This window comes from Protopterus annectens, chromosome 1.part0 (genome assembly GCF_019279795.1).
Source record: "Protopterus annectens isolate FY-2018-M chromosome 1.part0, PAN1.0, whole genome shotgun sequence".
NCBI classification, from domain to species: Eukaryota; Metazoa; Chordata; order Ceratodontiformes; family Protopteridae; genus Protopterus; species Protopterus annectens.
The window spans coordinates 426319020-426344432 of NC_056725.1; positions in this window are offsets into that span (position 1 = coordinate 426319020).

A 25413-nucleotide genomic window follows, 5' to 3' on the forward strand; every position below is an offset into this window, starting at 1 on the left:
AATAGTAGTAACAGGGTAGTTTTTGAAGCTTACTCTAGCCCTATATTATCTGTTGCCACCAACTGCCTTGATAATCTTGCATGATAGGTATATCACAGTGTTATTCGGATCAATGTAATCTTCACTGTTCCTAGCAATGTAAAATTTGAGGGGCATTATCTCCTATAGTTAATAAAGGGGGTACTTCAACAAAAAAAGCTTTTTTTAATAGTTTGAGCTAATAGTAGACAGAAAAAATCTAATTCTGACATGGCACATTCTTGCAACAATCGTGTTTAATAACTTTTTTCATTCTATTTATCTCAGTTGGTATCCTGCCCATGTAAGACTCCAACGCTATATCAAAATCCTTTCCCATTAGAATTGCATTACATTTATTCCCATTCATTCTAACAGTGTCACTAAGCCTTACAAAGACTGCATATTATCATTATTTGGGCTCTAAACATTTCCAGTAAATCATTTGTTGTCCTTGGTTTGAATTTTGGTTAAATTCCATGTGCCTTCCTCATCTTTTCCTTCATCATTTTGACCAGCCTTGTGAGTTATGAAAGAAAGTTGATAACCCTCTTTTTTGCTGACTTAAAACAGCTAGTAATCCCCCCCCCATTATAACTTTTCGAATTACTGATGGTATCCTTTTGACTGAATGTAATTTATATTGTAGACATATTAATTGTACTTTACTTTTATTTATATATCTATAATTGCTTTCCTTTTTAGTGCAGTTGGCATCCCATTTAGATTTAAGGATACATATTCATGTAGTTTCCACCTGTTAATATACAAGTGTCCCTACTTATGGAATTATTGTAACAGCTGGTAGCATTTCCTAGTCTGGCAGCCTGGCCTAAAGCATTAACTTTCTGCCCTCTCACCACAAAACGATAAATAGAGTAGTTACACTAAGAAGTTGAGTTAAATGTCCACATGAAGCTATAAGTTAGGGTTACCACCTGTCCCACTTTGAGAGGGACAGTGCCTTTTTGGGCAGTTGTGCCCTGCAAATAAATTGTAAAAATGGCAAATGTCTTGAGATTTTAGGGCAAAATTATTTCCTATATTTTATGTAATAGTTGCATAAACAGTTATTCTGTATCTGAAACACCTAAATGTTATAAGAAACAGAATAAGCAACTAAAATGCTACAGAATAAGCTTTTATGTAGGCAAAAAAGTGAAGTTCTGTCATTTGTACTGGTCGTGGGTATTTTTTGGCTTGCAAAATCTGACGTTTATACCAGAAATGTCCCACTCTCGGCATTTGAAAAGGTGGCAACCCTACTGTAAGTGTGCAAAGAAAATAAGCTTGACTAGAACCAAAAAACTGTCAGTAGTATTACCCTAAGTGACACTATTTATATCACTCTCTCCTCTTCCCTTTCAGAATAATGTGCCCTTGTACATCTGAAACATTATTGCATATGACATTTTGAAACGCATTAAGACCAAGTACTGAGATTACTATCTCTTAAAAGCAATAGTATATCTAAAATCAGATTAGATGCTTCTCTATTAGCTTTCAACATCAAATGCACTAGAAAAACATATTATAGCAATTAATAAATCATGTCCCCTTTGTTCACTTGACAGCTATAATGCAAATACAACGCATTATGTGAAGTTAAGCTTTGCACTTGCACATCTTTAAAAGGTTCTGGGTCATTATTTATAGTCCAGGACTTTGCAAGTATGCAGCAGTCAGGTGCGAAGAGTGGCACTGTATGGATATGTAAATACGTATATACATATTTGCAATGAAAATGGTAAGGTAAAACAATTTCTAAAAACACACCCACTTTTTGCAAAAGAGTAAATGGTATAAAGTTCATCATTTTCAAATTGTGAATTTCTTCACAAAACTATAAGTTGCATATGATTTGGCGTATTGTGGGCAAGTATGGCTGAGTGCAGTCATGCTCAAAACATTTTAGAAAAACTGCAGACTCCACAGCAACTGTTTTTTTTTTTTTTTTAAAAAAGAAGGGTTATCATTTTTTTATATAGGGATAACCTTTTGTGGACACCTTGAATATTTCATTAAAGAATAGAAAGGGGGTTATAAGGCAGAGTGAAAAAAGGGGAGACAAAAAAAGAGGTCAACACACAAGGGAAGCATTAAGAGGATTTGTGCAGGAGGAGGTAGAAGACAATGAGCACTATATTTTTAATCAGGGGACAGACCCCCTATTTTTCAATTTTTTTTTTAAGCAGACTCCATGTCTTTTTGAAATGTTTATGTACAGTGGGACATGCATTCAGACTCGGCAAAAATGTAAAAATATGCTGATATACCTCATTTTGTGTAATGCTATGGTGCATAGACATGTATATAAATTTGCCTAATTTGTATAACAAATCTGTAAATTGACCTGAATTTATACCAAATCATTGAGCATCTCCATATTAATTAGCTGAGATAGGCAGAAATGTGTTACAATTCCGCCGACATCTCAAAGTAAGGAAAACTTTATAAAATAGTTATGATTTAGTAAGACACTTTAACATTTACTATAATATTGATGGCAAGCTCACCTGCAATAAATTTTGATGTGTAGTGTGCGTGTATTTATTCCATTGCATAAATGGTAATTTTGGTCAATTTGTTGAAGTTGCATCACATGTACAGTACATTAATTTTAGTAAATGATCATTAAAAAAGGTAATGTGTTGATTGCGCATACATGGAAAAATTGCTTATTGTTCTTGAGAAATTTCAATGTGAAAAGGACATAAACAGACATGAATAAATATGGTGTTCTGCTACTGACAGTGGGGGGAAAATACATGCCAATGGCAGATAGCAATGCAGATTTTTTTGTGCAAGTACTGCCATTATTGAAAAAACTGTAGTTGTGTAGTTTAGATAACATTGCTGTTTGCTTATTTATTCAGATAATACCTCACTGTGGAAGCAGAAATAGCAGGCCAGTGGTTTCTGCTTTAACAACTGATGTCATTCAAACAGTACTGTGACAAGTGTCTGATTGTAGCCCCCCCTCCTTTTTTTCTGTGTAGTACTGAAGGAAAATAAGGGATCAATGCATGGACATGATACATTTTGCCAAGAAGAAAATTGTGTTTTGCCAAGAAGAAAATTGTGTACTGATGGCAGCACTTAGGACATATGGGAGAGTTATTTTTGTTAAAGGAGGGCCTAGACTTGCCGAGAGGAACAATGGCTAGTGTCAAATAGTTGTTGAAATCAATGCAGCTGGAGGCAGAAACATATCATTGTTTCAGTGGAAGAAAAGTGCAAATTATATGATAGAACGTGCTAGAAACAAGGACAGACAGAATGCAATTTCCAGGACCACTATGGGGAGGGCTCTTAAACTTATTAAGTTAACACCAGATTATGAGTACCTTTTTTTCCATCTGTGGGGTATGATACAGAAGACGGTGGAACTGGAATAATTAGAGGTGGTATGGACACTGTTTCTTTAAACCAAATTCTGCAGCAGCATTTATATTCATCAGCTCCTGAAGGTTGGTTTAAAGTGTATACCTTTTATAGTCAAAACTGAATGGTGACAAAGACAGCTGTAATTAAACACATCACAATTCATTATTGACAAATAAAAATTAAGGCAGCGTGCATGGTAAGTGTCTCACTGACCCCCTTGTAAACATACTATACCTCATGATGTCGCATTATTATTATTAATATTTTGTAACAATTTCTTTTACAGAGTCATCACCAGAAACAAACAGTGCATCTATGTCAATAAATATGGATGAAGTCAGCAGCAGAATGGGTGTAGCTGCTGACTTGGAGATGTACAGCATTTCCATTAAGGCAGGGTCAGAGATTGCCCAATAGGCCAGGCATAAGTCACCTCTCAGCAGCCTATAAGATACAGAGTAAAGTGACAGGGCTTTCAGCCTGTCCACGTAGGTCATAGTTTGCAGTCCCTGTATTTTCTTAGTGAGAAACCTCTGAGGTCTCTCCAGTTGCTGGAGGTATCTACTGAGGTGCATGCAAAAGAGTTTAATGCACCCTTTTGTGTGTCAAAATTCTAAATTAAATGCACATGTTCCTGTGAAATACAATTTCTGTCTAGTCTAGCTCAATTACTGTACCTTGGGGAATAATATGTAAATTCTGTCCAAGTTCCTACTTAGGAATTTACATCTTTCATAACAAATATTTTGATAAATTTCTTCAGAAATCTACCCTCTTTTATTATATTTCCCATCTAGACCCCCCAGGTACATCATCATTGCTGCAAATCAAATTCCAGTCCTCAACTATAAATAATATTCCCTGCTGAAAGCTGATTATTTCTCCCAATTTTTTTAAAACTCCATAATAGCACTTTTAGGTGGAATATATTTATATGCCAAAGTAAACATCTTCCCTTGCCAGTATCCCCTTATTACCACAAATCTGCCATTATTATTATTTTCCTCTTCCATCACTATTGGAGCTCCTCTAGCAATTAATATCAGTACACCTCTTTTCCTTTGTCACTGATATTCTGAATCCAGAAATTCTTTCTTTATCAAATTCACACTCTTATTTCTTTTCCCCTGTAGCATTGATATTTACAGTTTGTATTTCTTAATATAATTTGATATTCTTTCTTTTTTGTCTATACCTGTGAGACCTTCACATTCCAAGATAATATGGAAATTGTTGCCATTATGATAAATCATTATTCCCACCTATTATATATGACTGCTTTTTAAATTTCTATTTCTAGCTTTTGTATACATGCAACCATTAATGTTTGGTAGGTTAATCCTTTTTACAGTTTTTTCTTGCAATTAGTATTGCAACCTTTGTCACATTTTACAAGACTTTTGTTTAATGAAAACCCTTAAACAAAAAAGCTAAACACATCCTCAGAACACCCCCATAACCTGCTAAGTTAATACAAACATACAAAACTATGTACACTTTCAAATAATGAAGTTTTACTCTCCTAATATGAGAAATTGTCCATAATAGACATCTGCAAACACTAGCCTTAATTAACCTAAAATTGTAGCTATCCATGCTAAGACACTTTATTGCCTGTGTTTCTACTTCTTTATTCTCCTCCCAGATGTGAAATACAACTTGCATTCTTTCAGAAAACATTAACTTTTATCCTTGAAGAAACCAATGTTTTGGCTTTTTATTGCCCTATTGTCAACTTATCTACATGGAAACATAAAAGAAAAAAAGTAGTCCTCAGATGAAAGCTTCTAAACACAAGCTGAAACATTTATTGCTAAAGGAAAACTTTCATTATATATTTACTGTTCTCTTATTTACTTGTTTTCACTTAAAACTTGTTATTAGATTAAGCCAAGGGTCTTAATTCAGACACTCACTGGTGCAAAAGTAAGAGAAACCATATCAGCTCTACATATATTATGATTTGTGTAGTTTTGCACCCCATCCTCATCTAAACAACCTAAGATTACAGCTTATCTTAAACATGCTTTAGTCTAAACCTTTTCTCTTTTTGTATTGTAATGCCGACACTTGTTAATACTTGAATAGAGGAAATAGAGAAAAAAAGGCATTTGTTTTCTTATGTATCTATCACATATAAGAACAACTACAAATTCTTTACTTTAAAACTTGCAATTTATATTGTGAAAACTCTCATGGAAATACTGTTAAAACAGAAATTGTTTTACTTACTGTTACCTTTTTCCTTCTTTTTCCCCTCTTCTCAGTGTCTTTTCAAACATTAATGACATGAAGTGAGGCAAATGCCTTTCAGTTCCCCATAAGTTTAACAAAGTCAGCAAAAGTCTACTGTTTCTACTGTTTCTTATAGAGATGATTGATGCTTTGCAGTCTCACATTTATTCACTAATTTCTGTGTTGCTGGTCTTCTTCATGTTCATCGCCATCTCCCAACTCCAGATTTTGGGTCAGTTCCAAGGTACTCCCAGTTCTTCTAGTCATCTCCTGTGCTTTTCTTTGTCTGTCACGTATTTCCCTTTGGAACAGTGGAAGATGTTTCACTGGCAAAGTGTCTCTGTTTGCTTTATTATGAATAGAATGAGAAGCAGAGACACTTCTGCTTGATGGCTCACTTTTTGTTGGCCAAACTTTTGTATTTCCTTCTTAGCCTGTTCTGCATCAAAAACTACTTTGATCCTCCAGGAAAAAAATATTCTGAAGACAGCTGGATACAACAGCTTGAATCTAACACCTGATTCCCTGATTGCTGGAATAAATTTGTTTTTCATCTGCCTAGTGTATAGTGAATAATTATTTTTCACAAACACTCTACTGTCTCCAACATTTAATACTTTGTCCTTTTGACACATGTCAGCATCAACTGTTTCTGCTGATATGTTTGCATATTTTGTAATACAGGTCTTTGCTGCTGTCTCATGGCTAGATTTGAAGCATACACATTGTGTACCATTTTAATTAACAGTTCCTGCTGTGGAATGCCAGTCCAGTTACTTATTTGACTCTTCATAAAATTAATACAATCTGTTCCTTGTAGTTTCTCTGGTACAGCAGAAAGTGTCAGATTTTCCCCTACATGCTCTGTCCTGTAATTCTACCATTTTTGAAACATCTTTTCTTAAGCATACTCATCCAGCCTTTTCTTTATTTTGACCTCTGATTTTTATAGTTTTATCAGCTCATCTGAATATCTGTTTAAAGTTTTTTCCATTTTTTCCAGCCATTCGTTATTTGACTTAATATACTCCTTCAGTATTTTGTTTATTTTAATCAGCTCTGAGCACATTTGACTTATTTTTCCTCTAGATTACTGGGAGCCATGTCTTGCAACAAAGATGGGGCTTGAACTGCTTTTTTCTAAACGGTTGCAGGATTCTTCCCAGTCTCTGTTTTCTCTTCACCTTTTCTAGTTGATTTTCCTACAGTCTCTCTTAATGTCTTCTTTTTTATCATCCAGGAAATGAACTTACTAGTCAGTAACTGAAATTTATTAAAAGTGATCAGAGTTCCTGGCCCTTGTGTTTCAGTTTCTTTTTTCACACAAGGAGAGCTGAAGTTAATCTGTTAATCAGTGTGAAGCCATCTAAACAAAGTGATCAGATAAGTTTTTGATCATAACTCTAAATGTAAAATGGGGCCATACAAGACTGGAACTGACCAAAGGGTATTGATTTAAAAATCAGTGCTAACCTGCCTACCAAACCTCATCTATTAGTAAGCTGGAAAAGAATAAAAAAATAAAAGTGGTGCCATTTTTAAAACGCTGCACATGCACGAGACAAAACCTTACTTTAGTGCATGTGCCACACCTATTATGGTTCCATCCATCTTGATCAGGAAGACAAACAAGTAGCTTATAGTGCATAAGAATAACAGTCATCTTTCAACTGTATTTGGCCCTTATCAGACTCATTATAGAGTACAATGCCCCCTTTCATATGTACCTGGCCAAGCACATGCATCAGCTGGAATGTCCACAAAGGTTCCTCACAAAAGGAATACGTCACATAAACAGCATGTCCTATTCAGATCACCTCATGGTCCTATCTCTATACTCTGTTTGTTACAAACTGTTGAGAGGTGAACTATGCCTGACAGACAAGGCATCCTTGTCTCTACTGGACACAGGCAGCCTGTAAATCTTGCTCGAGCATATGTGTGTGTGTGTGTGTGTGTGTGTGTGTGTATGCATTTATGTATATATGTATCCCTTAAAATAACTTCTAAGATACATAAACTATATGTATATATGCATGTATGTATATGTACCCCTTAAAGTAACTTCTAAGATACATAAACTTGTGGGATAAATTTGAGATGCTTGGCTGGGCTTATAAAGATCCCAGTGGTCATTAGCCTAGTGTACACCTATGTACCTATGAACCTCTAATTGCTATAACTGTATGCACTTGACATGTTCACATTTTGAATAAAACTGGTAACTAAAAGCAATACACAGAGAGAAAATCATTTAAAAACCAAGAACCAGCAGATACAAGATCACACTATATGAGTTCAGCATACATGCTCTCCCAACTGCAACCAAACACTCTTGTTTCATGCACTATTTGAGAAAAGAAAAAAGCAATTACAATAAAAGCCATTTAAACAGAAGTCAATGATTAGGGACAAATGCTGTCTCTTCATTGAAGGTCTGAATCTTTTGTGAGTGTCCAGGAGATTCCTTCCTGGAGGACCTCAAAATATCCAACTCTGTCAGTTCTATTTCGAGTGCTCTAAAATCTGTTTTCCTTTGTTGACTTCTGAATCTGAGGAGATTGCTGTAAAAGAACAGTTTGTATTTGTTTGCACTTTTAACTAGAGAAATATTATTTGTTGCCTTAGCTTATTTACTAAGAAATGTCTGTGCACCTAACAGCTTGCCTGATTTGTTTAGTGGAATTTGAGAAAGAATACTGGACTAGCCTTTGCATTCTCTAGTATCTTGTAGCATGCTCTCAGATTTCCTTGTTCATAGGCTCATAGATTCATGGGAGATTACTAGGTTAATGGCTTAAAAGCCTTTATAAGCCTAGCCATTATTACCCAAATTTTACCCAATTTCTGATCCTTAAGGGCTAGAGGATGGCTTAGGTTTGTGCCTATGCCTTTAAGTATTTTACAGACTGTCCCTGTCCATAATGGACAAGGGCATAATCTAAGGAGTGAATTTGTGATTCCCCATCCAATGATCCAAACTGAGTTTGAAAAGGGTCAGGGAAGGGCTCTGCTTTACATACATAGAAAGCCTGCTCCAGAGAAGGGGTAATCTCTGAGACACATATCTGTCTCCAACATGTTTTGTTCATGTCACAGATGAGGCTCAGATTCTTAGACTGGGTGACCCTTGTGCAATTTGTCTTGCGAATGTGAACAGTTCCATCAGGGCTGGATTTGTGAGTATCTTGTAGGTTAGGCATAGAGCACCCCTTAATAGTCAGTAGTAGACAGAGTAAAGGGATAGGGCTTTAGTCTGTTCACATAGAACTTGTTGTTTACACCCTCTGTTTTTTGTAAGGATCCTTATGGCTGCTTCATTTGTTGCAAGCACCTAGTCAAGTAGTACATGGCAAAAGGTGCATTATACTCAATTATTGGTCAGACGAAGACCAAGTACAGTGGGACTATATCTTCCTTGGATCTGGATGCCATGCCTTTACTTATAAGTTGTGCAAGATAGAAGAACTTCCTCACCGCTGTGGACACATGGTATTCAAATTCAGGCTACTATCTATCTGTGTACTTAGATCTCTCACCTCTGAGACCACTCTAAGGGGCATGCTATTAATGTTGTAATTTGCAGGGGTATTTGACTTTCCAAAGTGTATGATTATGCATTTTTTTTTTGCATTTAGTTTTAGGCCATGGCTCTGGCACCAATCATTTGTCTGTTTCAGATCCTTCTGAAGGATCTCTACATCACTGGAGATTCAGTGATTGCCCGCAACTTGTTGTCAATAAACTTAGTCAGCCAAAGACCTTCTACATTATCCTTGACTTCAGAGAAATATATTCAGAACAGGAGAGGTCCGAGCACTGAACCCCATGACACACCACTAGTAACTATCCTCTTGCTGGATTTGGATTCACCTGCTCTAACAACTTGTGTCCTGTCCATGAGCCATTTGGGTATCCATCTGGTGATGTAGGGATTTATGGCCAGTATTGTGAGTTTATCTATAACTTCAGAGTGGGAAATTGTGTCAAATGCCTTAGCCAGGTCAAGGTAGGCAGTATGCACTGTTTTGTCCTGATCCACGGCTCTAGTGATTTTCTCAAAGAAGTCCACCAGACTGCGCAGGCATGACCTGCCCTTGACAAAGCTGAACTTGGTTGGGTCCAATGTTTGGAGGTTTCCTATGTCATTTTTTATCAGGTCCATGTTTATTCTTTCCATGACCTTGCATATAAAACTAGTCAAATTTATGGGTCTGTAATTTCCTGGGTCTGCTGATGATCCTCCTTCATGCACAGGGATGACTGTTGCTGAACTCCACTCCACAGGGACAAAGCCAGTCTGGAGGTTGGGGTTAAACAGAGATCCTAGTGGGCCTGATAAGTCTTATTTCATTCTATTTAAGCGGCATCCTGGAATATTGTTGATACCCGTCAAAACCATGTTTTTAACTTTAGAGAGTGCAGTGGTGATCTGTTCTTTAATGACAGCTGATACAAGAATGGTGAAGGGTATTTCTTGGGGGATAACCAGAGGTTATGGTGAGGAGAAATTTGAGCTGAATTTATTGGCCAGCAGATTTTCTATATCTTCTGGCAGAGTAGAGGTGATGCCGCCTGCAACTAATTTTGCACATTGTTGTGTGTTGCCTTTAAGGTTGTGGACATAACTGAAAAATGTCTTATAATTATTCTTAGCTTGGGAGGCTGTTTTTGCCTCAAAATTTGCTTTTGAAGACTGGATTAATTCACTGATTTGCTTGTTTAGACTGATGATGGAGTTGTGCACATTCTCTCTCTTACTTCTAGACAGGATTTTCTTGTTTTTGTTGTACAACTTATTTATACCGGGGATCCACCAGGGTGGCTTGTTTTTGCAGTTTGTCCTAGGCTTATTTCAGTCTGGTACTTCCATTTCTATGCAGTTGTTTATATGGTTGTACACAATGTTTGTGTACAAGTCTGCAAAGGCTCCTGTTTTTTCTGGGTTTGGGGGAGGTTGGAAATAGCTATGTCATCATGCAATAGGAGGCAGTTCGCCTTAGAAAATTTCTTAAAGAGGTTAGGTGGGGTTTCTAGTTTTATATTTATTTCAAGGGAGACTGCTTTGTGATCTGGTCTAAACAGTGAGGACATCACATTGGGGGGGGGGGGGGGTGCAATTCTCTCAGATATTTGTGAGCACCAGGTCTAGGATATTTGTATCTTTAGATGGAGTGCAGACTAGCTCCTCCAGAGCATTTGCATTGACAAAGTGTAGAAATCTTTGAGCCTGCATGTTAGTGTTCATGCATGCTTTTCAGTTAATGGAGGGGTAGTTGAAATCACCCATCAGTATGGTATTGGGCTGACTGGTAAGTGATTCTACTAAATTCAGAATGTTATATGGGTTTCCTGTTTTATGATGGGAGACCTATAGCTAGCAAGGATATGGTAATGGATTTCTTTCCTATGGTTAGCTGGACATGGAGTAGTTCAAGCATGTCATATTGTTTGACCAGCCTTGAGGTGTGCTAATGTTTTATGTAGCTGCATACACCTCCATCTTTTGCCCTTTCATGTGCAGTGGGTGATCAGAATGTGTGAAACACATTACAGCCATGTAATACCATTGTGCTTTCCATAGCTCTGAACCATGTTTTAGTAACTGCAGATGTCAGAATTCTTCAGGGTGAGGAGTACTTCCAGGAAATGTAGTTTCTTGTTGAGACTTCTAACAATGAGTAGTAATATCTTTAGCTTATTCTGAGTAGATTTTGCTATGTTGGAAAGTTTGTCTGTTTGGCAATGCCTAAAAAGGTACTATAGGGGTTGATAATGTTTTGGCTAATATCTGAAATTCTAGTGGTGACAGGTGAAGACCAGTCATGGCAAAGCAGCATAGCATGTCAATCATGTTCTCCAAGGCTGACAAATATTGGACCCCTTTGGAATGACAACAGTAGCTAAGCCAATTATTAAAGTCAATCATTTTCTGCTGGTATTGTGGCATCATCCTTGGAGATGGGAAAATGCTGCTCAGTGCTAGGCTCATACCTGCCTGTGTCACATATTCTGAGAGTTCAATCATGTCTCTCTAATGTAGTCCAGGGAGGTATATCTCAGGTCATTTATTCCCATATGGACTATGATTGAGTCATACTGGTACTCGAGGTTTAGTGATTTGAGTGCTTGCAATATGTGGTGAATCCTGGCCCTAACAGGCAACTAACATCAGTTTGTCTCACTATGGAGTTTCCTATGAGGGCGTGTGGGGTTATGCCTTATAGACTTCTTAGTTAAGTCACAATGAGATGTGGTTTTATGTGTTGCAGTGGAAGTTGTCATGTTTTGTGCATGCAGAGTTTCTGAAGACTGCATCTGAGAGGCCACTGAGGTTTGAATAAGTTACATGTGAGCACCTCCTCATATGTGGATCTATGTATCTGGTCATTTGTAAGTGTGGTGAGTATTGTGTGTGTCACTGACAAACTGTTTGGTGTTTTTGTGTCTGTATGTGAGAATCGTGCACCAACAACACTGTGTAACTACATCTCTGACATACTGTATTTATCTGTTTCAGAATTAAGTGGTTGTCAGTGTACATAAGGAAATTGCTACATTGCTTCAGAACGAGTCCACAAAGCTAGATGCAGAGATAGCAGAAAAGTGCCTATCCATGGCTGCTAGTCCTTAATATGTGCTTTACAATGGAAAAGAATGGGAAGTGCTTGCAACTGGACGAGGGGTGGGTTCTTACTTAGTGCTAACCTATCCAGTGATGCTGCCCAGCATGCAAACCAGCAGGACTTTGAACAGAAATAATTCTGAGTGCTGTAATAATGTGATTTAGTGCTAAGTAAATGTGGCAATGCTGCTCAGTAGACAAACTAGCTGCTCCTTGAGTAGAGTGTGATTGTGGAAAATTTCAGAGGTAGTTTTTAGAGGGAAAGTACATCTCCTGGTGATTGTGTATATACAAGGCACCACTACCCACAGCTGTGTGAAGCAAATGCAAACCTTATATAGGAGCAGAAAATGTCCACAGACCAATTAGGTAAGCACACAATAAACTGTTCATCAGAAATTCCCAGGTCAAATAGATGAAATCAGCTCTTTCCTGCCACAAAAGTGTAGACTTTAACCTTGTTAATATAAAATTACTGGTTTGGGGCCCAAGTGTTAGGGAACAATAAAACAGATGCCTAAAAGAATTGAAAATAGCCGCTGCAGTGTTGCAGTACTACCATTGCAGAACAGCAGCACTTAAAGCAGTGGAAAAATGCAAATTAAAACTTTAAGCAAGTGCAATACAATTGCAAAAGAATATTTAATTACATTTTTCTTGCCAAGGATGGCTTCAGATGCAAGCAAAATCTCTCAAACTCTCTGGCATCATCACTAAGTGGTAACAGCCCTGAATAACTGAGCCAAGACTCATGGAAATACTTGGGTTACACAGAACCAGAAAAAACAAGTTTTAAAGTAAGCACACCCACATGCCAATTAGGTAAGCACACAATAAACTTCCCACCAGCAGTCCCCAGCTCAAATAGATGAAATTAGCCATCTCCTGCCACAAGAGTATAGGCTTTGACCCTCTTAATGTAAAATAATGGGTTTGGAGCCCAAGAGTTTGGGAATCACAAAAAAGATACTTAAAAGCATTGAAAACAGTGGATACAGTATATTTACAAATGTAGAAGAGCAGCCCTTAAAGCAGTGGAAAAATGCAACTTAAGACTCTAAGCAAGTGCAGGAAATAACTGAGCCAAGACTCTTGCAAAATGCAAGGCTTATATGCAAGCAGAACAAAGCAAGTTTTAAACTAGATATGCTTACAGGCCGGTCTGCTAAGCACACAATAATAAAGGCAATAGTGGAGCTCTTTGAGAAACTTTAGCTTAATGTGTTAGTGGGGGAGATGGAGAATGCAAATTTAAGCAGGTAAAAGATAAGCAGAATATTAAAGCACTGAAACAGAAACTGGAGCAGAGTCACTTCTCTCACTATTAACCTTGTACTACAGTTTAAGATACAAGACTAATCAGAAATGTATCAGCAACACTGTTTATGGAAAACATGCTATAATAAATGACTAAGGCTCAAAATCTGACAGCAGTACACAGTTCTGCCACAACTGTGAATTAAACTACAAGACTATGGGCCAAAAGGGTTTAAAATACAAATGGATAGCTTTTACAAGTAATTCTACTTGTGGAAATAGAAGTGCAGAATAATGCAAAACACAACCTTCCCACAACTGCTAATAAAAATAAAAGACTAAGTTGACAGAACAAACTTAAGAAATACAAACAGATGGACCTAAGCAGAAAATTACAAAGTATTATTACCAGACAGGTCACTCAGTGCTACCCAAATATTTAAGCATAATTGAAATAATTAAAATAATTTAATTCTCTTTCCTTTTTTTGAAAAGCTAGTTACTCACGTTTCATACCTCTCCAGGTTTTGGACAAAAAAATGCATGCTGCTGATTACTGCTTCAGAAAACAGTTTTTTTTTGTGAGAGCCTAGGTTAAGTATGATGAATTGTCCTACTTTGTGTGGAGTGTTAAAGGGAGAAGGTTTTGGCATCCTTGATGATGCATGGCACTGCCAGAAACTACTGCTGGACTAAGTATTTACTTTCCCTGAAATACCCTAGTTAAGGAAAGAGTCATGTCTTCCCTTTTGAGAAATAAATTATAAACTACTACCAGAAGTAGAACAGTCCAGGAATACACTGCGAAAAAGCCAAAGTTCTCGGAACTTCTTTAATTGCACAAAACACACAACAACTAATTCCTCTAGCGCCTTGGCTTACAAAAAGCCTTTAACAGAGTATACTAAACCTTCCACAACTTCCTATATTTATACATCCTAGCCTAATTAACACTTCATTAACATATCAATTAAACCCTTACTCTTAAAAAAAACAGCTTATAAAAAACATTTCCAATTGCATTCTTTGTTCATTCCATTTGGAATCAGTGCATTAAACTTTAAAATAGAAATAGATTTTTTTCCTTAATTGTTTTTTAACATCATATAATAATTCATTACTTTTTTGCATTTGTTCTAAAATTGTAGCTTGTAAACCAGTAACATTACCTTCATGTGCCTGTAAAAAATGCATAGCTACTGGACTTATTTAATTTTTATTTTTTACATCTCTCACATGTTCCTTTAACCACTTAGAGAAACTTCTTTTTGTTTCTCCTATGTAATACTTATTAGAGGGGCATTTTAGCTATTAAAAACTGCAGTGGTACAATGGTAGTGTTGTTACCTCACAGCAAGAGGTTCTCCTGTTCGATTCTTGGCTGGAGTGCCTCCTGTGTGGAGTCTGCATGTCCTCCCTGCAGTCGAGTGGCCTCCCAAAAACATGCATGAATGGGTGTGCCTTCACTGAAGGTTAGGTGTCGGGCTGGCAACTTGGCACCATAAAAAATAAATGACTGCAAATCATTAGCAGACTGGAGTTCTGCTCTGGCGACCCCTAACTGGGAAAAGCTGAAAAGACAAACAATTACTGCCTCGCTATTACAATTAAAACAACCTTTTATTTCAATCTCTTTTCTATTAATTTGTGAACATTCATTAACTATAAATTGACATACTGAACATTTACCACATGTTATAGTCTCTATATTGTTCAATTCCAACTGTCTATTCTCTGAAGGTAACATAAACTTCCCTTTAACTATAAAATCTTTAATGTTCCTTCCCCTCATACATGAAAACCTTATTTTTTTGTTTTTAAGACAGACTAATCTATCATCTTTTAATAACATATCCCAATAATATTTTACTATCTTTACAAACTGGTCCGAAAATACTGTACACTTGGACACAAAATACATATATTCAAGAATTTCTCCTTCCTTATTACCTACTTCACTCCTTTCCAATTTATTGTATTCTCTACTGTCCCTTCTTACATAGCTCTTTCCCTTTATTCTTCTTTTAGTTCTATTCACTAATTTTACATCATAACCCCTGTTTATAAACATTTGGATCATTATTTCCAGTTCCTCTTTACATTCATTTTCTTCACTACATAATCTTTCCAGTCTTGTGAATTGTCCATATGGGACTGACTCCATTGTGTGTGGTGGACTAAGTATTTACTTTCCCTGAAATGGCTTAGTTAAAGAAAGAGTCATGTCTTCTCTTTTGAGAAATAAATTTGTACTGAAGTCTGGAACAAAACAGATTGTAGAACTTTCAATGTTTAGTCCTGTACCCATCAATTAAGCTTTACCTCATGTATTTACTTTGTCCCATAGCTAAAATGCCTGAAAGGACAGTGACTAATATATTTGTTACTTTTAACCCATGCTGTGATTCTGTGTATCCTTTCAATGATGCAGCATTTTTTTCATTCTGCTGAGTTTTAGTAGTGCAAAGCTAATAAATTCTCTAGGGTCTCCTCCCCCTGTATTTTCGGTAAGCCAACATTCTTATATTATTCCTTCAAACTCTGTTTTCAGTATCATTAGTTTTAGCGTACAAGTCAGCTGCTGCGTTGTGTAACTGAGTGACTTTAGTGTTATGTCTAGAACTTGTTTCGGTGCTGAGCTACTCTTTTGCCACATGAATAGTATTTCTTCATTATCATACTTCTTTCATAAATGTCCAGATTTTTGCCTCATATTTTTGGTCTTTCTGGAAAATCACTGAGGCTTGAAGTCATTAAATAATTATATTAATTTGAGCTTCAGATTTTATATCCTTTATAAAATGTATGCTAACACAAATCTTCTTATTCTAGGCACTTTCTAAGTTTATAAACATAATATTTAAAATCTGTCCCTATTTGTGGGCCTTTGTGTCCCTCCCATTATTTTAGGCTTTGTCCATGCTTCTGCTCAGAGGTTGAGGGGTATGGTCAGTATGATTTATTTGTGCACCATGATTGGCAGCAATGCTATAATATGTTGGATGTCTATGGCTGTGGATTGTAACAGCTTAGAAAGGCTTCAGCTGTGACTCCGATGGCTTTCTATGTCTTCTGAAAGGTTTTCCTTTTAGGTCATCATTTTGATTATGTGGAGTGATGCAGATGTATTAAATTTAGGTGTCATAGATTGACATTCAAAGCAAAACTGGTGAAGTCAAAAGCTGCTGGGTCTATATCCTCAGGCCTGTCTTTGACTTTGATATAATTTTTCCAAAAAAAAAAAACAAAACAAAAAAAAAACATTTCATGTGTTCTGTGCAAGTGAGGACCAGTATAATTTATGCTCACCCTAACTAATATCTATATGCCTATATGTATCTGCCATATAAGCTGTTTTTAATATTTGGTACTCCTCTGACAAGGAAATGGCTCTATAATGTTCAGTCACATTGAATTTCCTAGCTGGTAGGCAGACAAGTGAGCAGACAAGTTCCCTGTCAGTGGTTGCAGAATGATATTGTGTAGGTATATTAACATAACGAAAGGTGCAGTACCAGGTACATAAATATAGCAGCAATGCTCGAAACTTTATTACATACAAAACAGTGGATTTACTTTAGTCATGGTTTTATTTTCTTGTAAAGCACATTTCTAGAAATCACATTGTGTAAACTTTTTCGAACATAATACACACAAACAGAAAGTCATTTTGTAATTATGAAATGACATTTAAGCTTGAGATTCTGTCTGTTTCATTAAACTTCTTAGTATGCAGAGATGCACATCCCTTGGCAAATTAAAATTCTCTGACTGGAACACTTGTCATCATTTACTGCTTAACTATTGACTGGAAAACTGACACATGCAGTTTCATTTACTGCAAACTCCTTTATGTTCCAATACTAAGGATTAGCCCAAATTAGCAGTCTCCTGACAACTAAATTCTCCTGACATTAGCTTAATCCACAATTCAAGTGATCAATGTCTTTAAAAATCATTCCATGCTAATATTAAATAAATTAGGGCACTTTGTAGGTATACGAGAAGTGAGTTTTTAATTATTTGTTCATTGATCAAAAATGTTTTGTGTACATTACAGAATTGTTATTGGTGAGTAGTACCTATCCTCATGAAAGCCGCATGTTGCCTTATAACTCAGAATTAAATGCATCAAAACAACAAGAAAGTTCTGGTAGCTGCATGAATCTGAATTCTGGAGATTCGATAAGTAGAGGACAAGATGTGTTATAGGTTGTAGGAAAGGGCACATCAACCCTTTGCTGAGCAGGGCAGTATAGTGTTACAGCATGGCTTGGCTTCCATTAGCAGCATCTGACAAATCAATGTTAGGTATCAGTTACACGTACATTAGCAGATGTAAGGGAATCTGTTTTTCTAAAGAAGAGCTGAGGCCACTAAAGGGACATCATTGCTGAAGTCAAGTAACCTTGAGACTCCCTACTGCAGTGATGCTCTGCAGATGTAACCTGTTGTTTTCTTCTATCTTGGTGCTAGAAAGTAGACTGGATGCACTAGACCTTGTTCAGTATATGTGGAATTAGGCTGTTCATACTGCTGGTTCGCAGACAATTTAATTACCTAAATAGCTTGGAAGTTCATTTTTGAAAAATTGATGGTAGTGTGCTAGTGCAGTAATGTTGACACGCTGTCATAATACAGGAATTGTTACTGTGATCAGAGATACAAGATCCCTCCATTTAATAAGTGCATGTGTAGAACAGCTCCATTGTAAATAAGGGCAGTCACTTAGAGTACTGATAAGGTGGAATTCTGCATGCACTAGATGCTAATGATGCATCTTCTTCTGCTGCTGCTGAAATTAGAGCTGGTAGTTCCCCCCACTACCTGGTAGTGTCGCTGTCTTACAGTGCTAGAATAGGTGCTGCCTTTTTGGGAGTCTGTAAACAGATGCTCCACTTCTCTGTGGAAGAAGATTGTAGTTGCTCACTGTGACCATGAGGTGTCACTCTGCACCATGAGAAAGAGTGTGGCAGACTTTATCAGCTTTATGCTGCTGCTCACAAGCTGTTAGAATGTATCAATGTTCCCTGCATTTTTGGTGATTCCTCTCATGTGCTACAAGCTTTGTGTAATCATTTACTCATCTGTGTGATGACTTTTTTCTCTAGGGTCCACGGCAATACATGTATTCCTCACTTTTTGATTTTACTTGATTAGCGGGTAGTTCTGCTAACCACAAGTGCCCATTTGTAGACATAACCTTTGTCATGTTAATGGCAAATTGATACCAAGACTTCAGCAGTTACATGGCATAATAGCATCTTAGATATAAAAGAACACTGAATAGAAGGATGGCAGCAGTATTGACAACAACATTTTACAGTGTTGGATTGCACAAGAAAATGCAGAATGTAATAACACAACAGTGATGTACAGCTACCAATGTAATCTAAATACAGTAGGTTACCATTCTCCAAGCATATGGTCAGAAACTTACCGTTTTTCACTGCTGTTGTGATGGCTCTGTATGACATGTTTAGGTACCACCATTATCTGAAATGTTGCTGAATAAGGGTCAGAAAATGATGATGATTTTAAGCTGTCATTGCATATTACTATGATCAAGTGCCCATGTGTGCCACCAGTGGAACCTATGTTCCATGCCTATTAGCAGATGTAAATCTACATTAGGGATGGCAAGCGCCATCCTAGGTAATATAAATAAGTTCAGTATCACAAGCTGTTCATGGTGTGTTTGTATCCTATAAAAGGGTAAGTCCTTCACATTAGTTATAATGTGTATTTACTAGTTTTCAAACCCTGTAGGCCCATTTTCATTAGCTTTGTTACTGACATAGTTAACAAGTCAAGTTTTTATGTTTCTTTTAGAGCCTCCTGGTGCACCTATGAATGGACAACTTTTAGACTTGGTTTGTACTATGCTTAGCTTGGGATTTTGACTGTATTTTTTATTTTAATTAGGGTACTGGACTGAGTATTATAGGGTACTGGACTGAGTATTATGGGTATGCTAATTAGTTTAGTCTTAGGCAGGATAGGCGTTAACATCACTTCTAGAGTTATTTCATTTTTATATATTATGTTAAAGAAGTTATTCAGAAGTGAATTATAAATGAATGTTGGAATTAGCAGGTGTCCCTGAACACCAGAAGTGGTAAGCTGTCATTTGTAGTACTTCTACTGTTGATCCCATGCATCATAAATGGCATGCTTCTACTCTGGTAGTAGAAGATGGCAGCACTGACTAACCACAGATGATATGCTCAAGTCCTACCAGCAGAGGACAGGGTATGCTGGGGGTAGTACCATTCTAAACAACAATAAGGTTGTAACAATGACTACTGCACAGTACATGGCAGCCATTTCACACTGCAGTTAGCAGTGCCATATGCAGATACCATTATAAAGTACAGATGATGAAATAGCAGTCTTCTTTGAAATAAATAATTTAGTTAATACTTTGCATCACATGGATAAACACTGCATGAAATTAATGTAATACGTGAAATAATATGCAATAGAAATACAAAACTGAGTATCCCTGAAAAACTCAGTGATATCTATCTACTCTGTAAAATGAAACATGCAGATCTGTAAATATATAGCTGCAAAGTTAGTACTCATTTGGGGAAATGAAAATGCATGAGTTATGATCTGCTTACTGACTGTCACCTGCATGCACTGTTCTCTAGTCTGTTAAGGCACATCACTGTAAAGCATGATTCCATTACATCAGTGCCCCTTGGGCTTCTACTGAAATTTTTATGGGTGGGTATAGGTACCGTAGCCTGATACATTTTGTCTCCAGTTTTTTTTTAAGCTGTGTCAGAAATGCTAGAGAAAACACACCATCTAGAAAAGGTAAAATGTTTCTGTTTTGATGCATTTGTCATAGTCACTGTTTTCCCCTTTGACAGAGGTAGGTTTATATCAGTTATTAGTTTGGAGTGGTCCTAACTTTATGTGGCACGATCAGTTAAAGTACTGTTTGATAAAAAAGAAAGAAATTATGTACATACATTTTGTCTTATATCTAGGTTTATCTAGGTATAGGAGTGTTGTGTATGCCAGAATGAATGCATTAAAAAATAGACCAGAAAATTCCAATAGTCTAAGCATGAGTGTGTGGCTTAAAGGCTTTGAGAAGTTCTCTGACCAATTTAATGTACTACATGAACTTCTTTTCACAGAGCAGTAAAAAACAAAAAGGTTTCACTCTGATGATCTGAAACTATGTTAACATCTGTGCACTAGATTTAATTTTACTATGTCCCTACTGCCTTTTTTAATTTCTATGAACTATTTGTATTTTCTTGAGTCTTTCTATTTATGTCTGCTTTGTTTCTTCATCTCTCATGCTGTTTTGCAGTTCTTGTGAATGCTCTGATGCCCTCTGTTCTGCCCAGCTGTGTCTGTGGCAGTACCTCACTGTTTTGGCAGTCTAGCTTACTTCATTCTTTGTTTCCATGTGTGTACATATGGCTGCATATTTCTTCAGCTGCCACATGAACTTGCATGTTCAGCACATTCTGCACATCCTAGTGTGCCTGTTTACTCTGAGTCTGCACAACAGCTTTTTATTTATCATCAGATCAATGTTTTTTGGCTCTGTCCTTGCTTGTATTAGCTACCAGAACTTAGAAGAGATGCTTTGGATTGTGCTATGGTCACGTTTATTCACTTGGCTTACTTGCCCACAGTGCCCATCTTGCCTGAATGTATAGGCCCTCTGTTTGGTAAATGAGTGGTGGTGAGCTACACTCGCTGTTAGTGTGATGTTGTAAGATAAAACACTGCCTTTTTAATATTTCTGTCATAGTTATATTCATGCTGAGACTGCCTGAAGTACAGATTTATTTATTTTTAAGTATAGTGTGTACAAGGAAGGAGCTGTCTCAATTTATATCAAAAACAAAAACACTTCTAGGCTGGTCAAGCAGTATAACACATTTGAACTTCTTTATGTCCAAATTACCATTGGCAGAGTCCCATACCATATCTTTGCAAGCTTTAGGTCCCTCTGTAAGACCTAGTAAACCCATAACATACTTAAATGCACTAGATACGCTTACCATCCAACTCAATACTATATTCATGGGTGACTTTAACCGCCCACTAAAAAACTGGGAATCATACATGACCCTTAACATGCAGATACAGAAATTCCTGGATATTTTAAACCCAAATGCCCTGGACCAGACAGTTTGTTATGGCCACTAAGGGTACTAACGTCCTAGATCTAATACTCACCAACATGAGGAAATGTTGCACCCCCTTCCCCCCAAATGTATTGTCTTCACTAGTCAGATCAGACCATAAAGCTGTCTACCTTGAAATAACAATAAAATCTCGGACATCAGGTAACCCTGGAACGAACCTTTATTAATTATTCCAAGGTAAACTTCCTATTTCTAAGTGACACTATGGCAAAATTTCAAGCTCTCTACCCTGAATGCAGGGAGCACTGACACCTACACAGAGTCATTCACAAGAACCCTCTACAATCATGTATACAGCTTTATAGAGACCGTGGTACCCACCCAAAATAAGTTCACAGCAAACTCAAAAAACAAGCAACCCTGGTGGAATCACACCATCAACAGATTATATAAAAAAGGCAGAAACTCCTGGACAAAAATAGGAAGTACAATGCCCAGGCAAAGTACAAATTCCCTCATCAAACTAAATGAACAACCCAGGGGACTAATTTAGTCAACCACAGCCAGATTTGAGGTAAATGTAGACTCCCAGGCTAAGGACAACCACAAGACATTCTTCAGTCTTGGCTGAAACCTCAAATGCAATACACAACAGTGTGTCAAACTGATTGCAAATGGCGCCACCGGTACTGAGCCTGACGACAACAAACCTGGTCATTAAATTCATCTCCAAATCCCCCCCCCCAGACAACTTTCTAGAAATAACCCCAAGCATAATGCTCCAACTATCCCCAGGGGAACAGATCCTCAATGTACTCATCAAGGTAAAAAACATTGCATCGATGGAATCTGATAATACTCCATGATGCCTTCTTCATATAATGAAAGATGGCCTTTCGCAGTACCTAGAAGCACTATTCAGTTGTAGCCACCAAACAGGCTTCATGCCAAGTGAATGGAAGTCTGCAATTGTTTTCCCACTACAAAAGTGCAGGCCATCCACATATACCATACTAGGCTAATATGCAAGGCCATAGAAAGAATTATCATGGACATGATTAATAATGACATACTTAACCTTCATATGCTGGATCCAACTAAGTTTGTTTTTTATCAAGGCAAGGTCATACCTACTCAACTTGGTGGATTTCTTCAAGAAGGTCACCATAACAATGGATGTGGGCAAAATGGTGCATACTGCCTACCTCAACCTGACCGAAGCATTTGACACAATTCTTCACTCAAGCATTGTAGACAAGCTCACTGAATTAGGTGAAAACCCTTATGTGACCTACTGGATAGCCAACTGACTCACAGATAAGACCCAAGAAGTTAAGACAGTGGACTCTACTTCCAGAGAAAGGCCACTCATTAACAGAGTCCTCCAGTTTGGCATCTGGTTCTCTGAAGTCAAGGCTTACCTCAGAAGCACATGGCTGGCCAAATTCACAAACCATTGCAAATTAGGTGCAGTCATTGACTCTCCCCAAGACACAAATATCCTCCAAGAGTGCCTGACGTAGATAACAGCTGGTGCCAGAGTCATGGTCTTAAACTCAGTGCTAAGAAGTGCTTAATAGTATTCTTTAGTAAGACAGCCTGATTACCGCATCAATAATATATCCCTAAGAGTAGACCCTATAGTCAGGGATACAGTAACACATGTAGACAGTGACTTTACCATTGATCATCATGTGTCTACAGTAGTAAGAAATGTCATGTAACTGCTAAGCCATTGACAGCTTCAGGCAGCAGATCTCTGAACTTATTTGACACTATAAGGTCTTACTGCTTACAAAGAACCCTTAGGATAGCCTCTCCTCTTGGGTCCTCCCTACGTTTTCCAGATCAGATCTCACACTTGCAATCTATGGTTATCCAAAGCCTGCTAAGCGAGCCCATTATTACACTGCTTTTGGCCATATAAACTTCTTTGTTTTGGCCTTTTAGATGTTAAATGTCCTACAAGATACAATAAAATTAACCTGTTTTTATAGCCTTTCTGGACAGATTTCAAAATACATTTCTGCAGACATTAATTTTCTTCTACTTCTTATATAAGCTTAACTTTCCCATCCAGTTTCTGTTAAAGCCATACTTTCTTCTGTACCAAGCATATAATCCTTGCATATTTCTGTGTATTCATTTGACTCCTTTTCACCTATGATAATGTATGTTGCAGACCCTACTGTCAAGTTTGCTTAATAAATGGATTCTATAAATATGTCTTATTGGTCCCAACAACTGAATAAGAAACACTTTCCTTATAAAGTATTCAGAGTCATCGCTTGGTTGTATCCAGGATTCCCTGACTTACTGTTTATCGCTGATGTGAGACATAGTATTGTAGAGCTTTTCTTGCCTACCTGTTGATTCAACCATCCCAGTGTCCTTCTCAATATCTGTTACCTCACTCTCTCTCTTAAACACACAGGATAGGTAGCAAACTAAAAAAAAATACAAGCAATAGCCAGGTAGCTCTCTCAACTTATGTCCCGAGCACTAACACTGTGGCTGTCTCCATCTCTACTGTATACCTGTCTGAGTTTGTTATAAAGCAGCCTTGCACATATTGATATCTGTACCAGAAGTACAGTATACGCTCAGCTTGTTACTGTAGTTATTCCCATACTTTGCATATATACTGTATTACCTTATGTCAAGAAGGAAGCACACCATCAGAAAACAGAATAACATAGACTTCACTGTATCATATTAAAAATAACATCAAATAATACTTAAATTATTTACGTTGCATTCACCTTTAACAAAAAAATACATCTCAAGACTAATAAAACAAACTAGTGCCAAACGAAGCATAGCAAAAATAAACAAAAAATAATAAACTCTACTGCCTACAGCCATTATTACAGATTGAGTCTTGCTTTTCTTAGCACTGCTGCTTTTCTCTGCTGGAGACATATAACCAAAGTTGGATCCTGGAAAATTAAGCAACCTAACACACAAGTACAATTATCAGCTTTAGTAAAATCTGTATCATAAAATCTGGCTAATTAAACAAAAACGATATCTCCAATAAATTTGTAGAACTTTTATCTTTTCATTGACACCGTCCCCCAAAACCTGATATGTACTGTGCTTCATACTCATGGGTCTGAGGAAATACATTTCCTTTTCACATAACTAGTAGATATAATAATGTTACAGTTGACAGACTTGATAGATAGGAGGTGAAGGCATACTTTTGTACAAGAACCATATCAATTTGAAGTCACTGACTACCACACCTAACCCCACAGAATGTGACTCAAACAGTTTACTATCGAGCTTTGGCCGGCTAAGATCTAGCTGTATTCAACTGGACGTATAAGAGAATTTAAGTACCCTTTATCTGCACTTTTTTCAAATAATACAGCATTTTAATTGATTTATTTGTGTTGTATTGAATATTAACTGAACTGGAAGTTTTGACTCTGTTTTTTTCAGTTAGTGTTTGCTAGATTTTATTGCCTGTTAGAATTACTGCATAGACAGTAATTGCAGTCAGGGGTAGTCTCATTCATTGATATCATGTTACTGCCTATTTAAGTGGTACATTTTGGAATACACAAATGAATACCCACCAGGGCAGAAATCAGTAATGAAAAACGTTGAAAGCACCACAAAGTCCAAAAATTGTCCGGAGAGCAGGCAAATCACCAAGAAAATTTATTGAAATACACATAGACTAAGCACATATAAGCTTTCGCCAACCAGCTCGGCTTCATCAGAGTCATTAAATAAATTCAACATAAACCTTTTAAATAC